The following is a 6,840-nucleotide window of genomic DNA, read 5'->3' as shown; positions in this document are numbered from 1 at the left end:
TTTTTGGGTTGCAGTTTGGGCACTTGCCTCTAAAAGTTTTACCATCACTGCCCTAGTGGATTCTTGAGAGGTGGATAGTACTAAACTCACAATATATGCTACAATTTTCCCCATATAATCATACATATGGTAAAGATTAATCTATAAGTTTTGCAGGCCAAAGTGTAGCATGGATTTTCTTTTCCATCTTCACAATTTTACAGACAGAGACACATTCTTGCTGCAGATGTTAGCGACTTCAGCATACAATTATGATTTTTCCTTATTAGTCAAGAACGTATACTTTTAACCTAAAAGAATTAGTTTATATTTTCTGTCTGATTGCTGAATTGCTAGCATCCTTTCTTGTGTTTTGGAGCCATTATTAAGTAAAATAAGGGTTACTAAAACACACATACTCACACAAACAGTGAAAGATGATCTAATAACCAAGACGGTTACTAAGTAACTAATAAGCAGTAGTGTATACTTCATGGATAGCCCAGAGAAAATGATGATTCATGTCCTAAACAGAAATAAGCATAATAGAGGAAAATTTCATCAGAGTACTTAGAATTATGAACAATTCATAGACTGGTTATCTCTGGGATTTTCAATTATTTGTAATTCAGTGAAGTGTCTTTGAAGTTCCTCTCTCAATTTGAAATTCTTCTTTATTATTGATTAGTAAGAGTTTTTTATATTCAATATATGTTCTTTATTGTATTCCTATCTCATCAGTATCTTTTTCTAGTCCATTCTGCCTTTTCACTCATAATATGGTGGCTTTGAAAAACTTCCTACAGTATGAAAAGAATGACACTGCTGGTTATTAACATTTAAATAGATTTTATATAGAATTTGGATTTCCAATTTCTCTTAAAACACAAGGAGGATTCTTTAACTTCCTACCTGTGCTCATCGTCTTTCTGTAACTGTAACAATATACCTGAGATAAACACTTATAAGGAGAAACATTTATTTTGGCTTACAGTTCCAGGGGTTTCAGTCCATGGTTTGTTAGCCCTGTTGCTTTGAGCCTGTACATCATGGTAGCAGTGAATGGTGGAAGAAGCCTATGTACTTCATGGAGGCCAGGAAGCAAAGAGAGAAACAGGGAGGGTTTGGAGACCTAATACTCCTTTCAAGGGCATGTTCCTTATGGCTTAACTTTCTTCCACAAGGCCCCACTGCCTAAAGGTTTCACCTCCTTCTGATAGCACAACATGCTGGGTAAAAAAGCCTTCAACACATGGGCTTGGGGACCATCCAAGGTCCACACAGCAGGACTGTCTGAGGTCTCATTGACCTGAGCTGCATGGCTGCTCATATGAGAGATGTTCACCAAGGTCCCTGCTGCTTCCTGTACCATTCTGCCTCACAGGTTCATATTACAGCCTGGGCTGACTGTGTTTAACATCAGCACATGCTCGAAGGTCTCCTTTTTAAATTTCTGAGTTCTTCTAGCCGAACCATCTTGCCTTATAGGTTCAATCAGTTTGAAGACAACAAATGTCCATTTCAGGTGTCACATAATTAAGAATGCAAAATCTCTGGCTACTGAGTAATAAAGATGTTAGTGTAATTTAATGCCTAAAATCTAAGTAATTAGTTTTGTAGGAGGCAATATATAAGAATTGAGTTTGAAAAGAAAAGCTGAGAGCTTAAATTATCTTAGTATAAATGAGTTTCATTAGTGGAATTTGACTGAATGATTTTTTAGGATTCAGATGTAAAATGAAACTAAAGTATCACTGCCTAAATTTCAGAATTTCTCTTATTTATGCACATACACACATTCGTACACATGTAATCATAAAGGAATAACTGTGTTATTAGATTAAAACAGAGAATAATTATTCACTCACTCCCCAAATAACAATTAGGAACTCCATTGTCAAGTTATTGTTGGATTGCTTTTGATGTTAGGACCACAGAATTTGATAAAATAAAAATACTGTCTTTTGTAAATTTGTCATTCAATGATATACAGTCTATAGATAGACGTGCAAGAAAATATTAAATGTATAATCATTTAAATTCCTAAAACAAGTTATCATATTAATGAAGACAATATGATATTGGTGAAAGAATAGACAAATTGATCAAAGGAACAAAATGGAAAGCCCAGAAATAGCTCACATTTGGTGGGAGCAATGACAGTGTGTTGGAAGAAGACAGTGTTTTCAATGACTGGTGCTGGATCAACTAGATATCCACACCCCAGAATGAATCTAGACACACTCCTTGTACCTCCCACAAAGATTAACTCAAAATGAATTGCAAACCCTGACTATAAAATGCAAAACCATAAAGCTCCTAGAAGATGACAGAGAAGAAAACCAGGTGATCTTGAGTTTTGAGATGACAGTTTAGATGCAACAGCGAAAGCATGATGTATGAAAGAGAAAACTGTTAAATTGGACTTTACTAAAATTAAAAACATCTGCTCTGTAAGATACAAAAGTAAGAAACGAAAAGCCAAGCCACAGATGGTGCTGGAATATTTGGAAAACATGTATCTAATAAAGGACCAGTAACCAAAATATAAAAATAATTACAAACAAAGCTCAATTACAAAGTTGGCCATTAGCTTGAATAGATAACAAAGAAGATAGATAGATAGCAAATAAGCACATGAAAAGATGCTCAGTGTCACATGTTTTTAGAGAAACATGAGTTAAAACCATACACTTCCACTGTACAGTCATCATAAGGACCAAAATCCAAAACACTGACAACAACAGATGCTGGTGAAGATACAGAGCGAAGAGACCTTCTCCCATTGTTGGTGAGAGTGCAGAATGGTACAGCTTCACTGGAAAAAAATTGACAGATTCTTACCAAAGTAAACGTAAAGTTCATCATTGTATTCCTTAATATTTTGTCAAAAAGCTGAAAACTTATGTACAAACAAAAGCCTGCTCATGGATGTTTATAGCAGCATTTTTTCATAAGTGCCAAAATTTGGAAGCAAGCAAGAGGAGCTTCAATAAGTGAATAAATAACCAAGCTGCTACAGCTGTGAGATGTTTATTAGTTTCTTGGGAGATCAAAACAAAGCACTACAAATCGGGTGGCTCACACAACAGAAATTTATTTCCACCCAGTTCTGGAAATGTGCAATCAAGGTATTGGCAGAAGTAGTTCCTTCTGAGGGCCATGAGGTAGAATCTGTTCTGTCTCTGCCAGCTTCTTGTGATCAGTGCCAATCTTTGTTATTCACCAGAGCATGGCATAATAACTTCAGTCTTCACTTGATACTCTCCCCATGCCTCTGCTCTGCATCCTAATGTGTCCCTTTTATAAGAATATCATCACGCTGGCTCACTCTAAGGACACCACCTTAACTTGATCAATTGCAAAGACCCTATTTACAAATAAGGTGACATCTACTGGTGATTAGGACTTCAATGAGGGGGAGCATAATATAAATTCTAACAGTAGAATATTATTCAGCAATAAAAATGAATATCAAGCCACTAAAAGACACAGAGGAAACTTAAGCACATATTACTAAGTGAAAGAAGCATCTACATACTATATAATTGCAACTATAAGATATTCTTAGCCCAAACTAGGAGGAGAGTAAAAAGATTCATAGTTCAGGGAAGGAGAAGAGGGATGAATTGGTAGGGTACAGGAGATGGTTAGAGAAATAAAACTGTTCTGGATGATACTGTAATGGTGGATATGTGACATTATACATGTCAAAAGCTGAAGGATATGTAACACAAAGATTGAACTCTATTGTAAAGCATGAGCTATAGTTAATATTCCATATTGGCTTATCAGTTGTAAGAAATGTGCCACATTAATGCAAGATGTTCATATTAGGAGAACTTGTTTATCTGGAGTTTAAGAAGACACATGGGAACTCCATACTTCCTGTTCAATTGTTCTAGAAATCTTTAAACCTTATCAGAAAAATAAAATCTATTAGTTTACTTTTTAAAATGTTCCAGACCCAATAGAGCTCCTTTAGCATGGGTGGTTATGGAGGGTTTATCTGAAGAGACAGCCTTTAAGTCTGACTGGAGGACAGGAAGATACCCTCCTTGTTAGGTCGGATAAGTGCATTTCTAGTAAAAGGGACAGGCAGAAGAAGAGCTCTGCAGCAGAAACCAGCTGCATGTGAGTGATCAGGATCCTGTAGACTGAGGGAGAAAGCAATTCAGGGGGAGGCAGATAGAGTTCAGATAAGCAAAACTTTTTAAATAGAGTACAGTTTGGTTTTATTCTGAGTGTGATATGAAATCATTAGATGATTTAATAGAGAAGTACTAGCATGTGACCTATATTTTTAAAAATATCACTTTGGCTTTTGAATATAGAGAATATCAAACATCAGAATTAGAAAAAACTAGTGAGAAGGATATCACCATGGTTCAAGAAAGAGGTAACAGAGATTTGGAATGGGGGGAGTGGATATGGCAATATTCAAGATACACTGATAATGGTAACAGAAGGGCAGACTTCTTACTGTGTCAGTCTTCTAAAAACATGAAAATATCAAACTGGTTGCAGACTGGAGTTCATGCCCTTTGCTATTCACATCCCTTTCCAAGAAATGAAAACTCATCAGGTCAAACATTGCTCTGAATAAATGCGCTTTGTAAAATTGCACACGATATTTGCTTTTCATAGTTTTTGTTGTAATAGAATTTGATCTAGTTCTAAAACTTACTTAGGAAAGGCATATTTTAAAGTATTTTACTTTCATTTCATGTTTTCTGAAAATTTTGTATGGCTAGACTTGGAAAGAAAATATCTCTTTTATTAAAATGAGTAGTTAATTAAACTGAGCAATTTTGTGTCTTGCAGTAATTTTTCAAGTAAGTATAGATGGCTATATAAATTTGATGAACCATGCCTAAAATACAGGCTAATGGGCCAGGATGTAGCTCAGTGATGCCACACCTGCCTAGCAAGTATAAGGTCTGGAGTTCGACCCCTGGTACTGAAAAAAAAGAATACAGGCTAGCAATGATGGGAAAAATTTGAATATAATGATATCACACTAATAGATATCAATCATAATCTGGCACTGAAAAAAATACAGGCTAGCAATGATGGGAAATTTTTTAATATAATGATATCACACTAATAGATATCAATCATAATCTGGGAGTTGTTTTCTCTTTGTTTTAAAACCTTTCTTAAAATTGTGCCAATTTTTGTCCCAATATTTTAAGATGAATGACAAAATGTTCAAAAGCAAAGAACAGCCATAAGTGACTTAAAATATGGCACATCAACAAAACCTGCATCATCTATTTCCAAAGAAAAAAGACCTACAAAATTTAACAATTTTTAAGAAATTTAGAAAAATTACTATAATATTTGGAACACTACTCTAAAAAGAGAATATTGCTTTCTTTACTCTGGATAAAACTCAGATGTACACAGGATAATGTTCTAACACACAAGAATATCAAGATAGCTAAAAATTACATTGACTACATGTAATAAAATTGGATGGTATATTTTAATTTATACTTTTGATTAATTGCAAATCATATTTAAAGAAACATAGCTGATTTTTTAAAAAAATTAAGCATTATTAGGAAATATATTTGATTTATAAAGGTATAGTATCATTGAAATATTATTCACAAACCTTGTTCCTCAAAGTTGATTGCTACCTATATTTATCAAGAGTGGAACAAGAGTTACAGACTAACCATTCTATCTCCTTTTAAAATTCCATTCCTATTTTTGCATTTTCACTATTTATTAAAACATGGTTTTCTTTGTACAGAATACATCTAATATCTGTACATGAGGAATATTCCTTGCTCTGGCTTCATGAAACATTTAACAGGTCTAATTTGCATAAACACCACGTGTTAAACACACCATTGGTGATCACGTCAATGGGGTGGAGAAAATGCATGGATGTTTTGTATCTTTTGTCACGGCTCCATGTATTTATTTTTATTTCTAAAAGTTCTTACCAATAAGATAGTTAAAAGGTAAGCAAACAGTTCACACAAAGTTTACAATATCTCAAAATTCATACAAAGTTCTCATTGCATTGTTTCAGTTATTTTTAATTCTAAGGCTGGTAAGAAATTGAAATTTTTCCTTATATGTTTGGAGGCTTCTAACCGTTTTAAAAAGATCTAAGACCTTTAAAATGAGAAACACATCTATGTGTTTCTTAATAAAATATTTAGGGATTGCAATAATGTAAACAAAAATCAAACTTTTATTGGGGTAATTAACAAAAGCTGTAATATAATTGGAATTTTTCTTAAGAATTTTAAGAGTTGTTTGGGAAAATTACTAGTGTTCTTGTATGTGTTTCTGGCATATGTGAGAGGTCCTTAATGTCCAGGATATGCATGGGGAATTGTGGGGACAGGAGGGTAGGGGAAAGCTTGAGAGGACTGGAGGGAGCAGTAGCAGTAACCTTCAATTCCTTCCAGCGTTGGAGCAGCTGAAGGGGCAACCAGGGAGCAGCGGGAGCTGGGGCCCAGGGACTGCCGGCCAGGCAAGCGCGGACTTCATCCTCTCAGGTCTCTTATTTTCAGGGCAGCTGGCTCCCTGGTAGCTTAAGGTACAGTGAACGAAATAATGTCTGTTAAAGACCACTTCGGAGGTGGTGATTGTTGGGAGGTGTTGTGAAAGCCCAGAGGTCGTACTTAAATTGACTGTACGGATAGATACATACTGAAGATATGGACACTTGTTGTCTTTCTGGTGCAAAAAGGCCTGTGGGTGACTCTGTAACTTCAGATATGTGTGTATCTAGGTCCGTGCATGCTTGGCTTCTAAAGCTTACAGAAGTTCTGCACCTAACACCTGCTCCTCCACGCTCCTCGCCCTCAGCCCTTAGTCTGACCCTTAGGGACGGAG

Source organism: Heterocephalus glaber, unplaced genomic scaffold (assembly GCF_053883595.1).
Source record: "Heterocephalus glaber isolate CG9 unplaced genomic scaffold, H.glaber_assembly_v1.0 deba00000546, whole genome shotgun sequence".
Classification (NCBI taxonomy): domain Eukaryota; kingdom Metazoa; phylum Chordata; class Mammalia; order Rodentia; family Bathyergidae; genus Heterocephalus; species Heterocephalus glaber.
Note: the sequence above shows the minus strand (reverse complement) of the source record.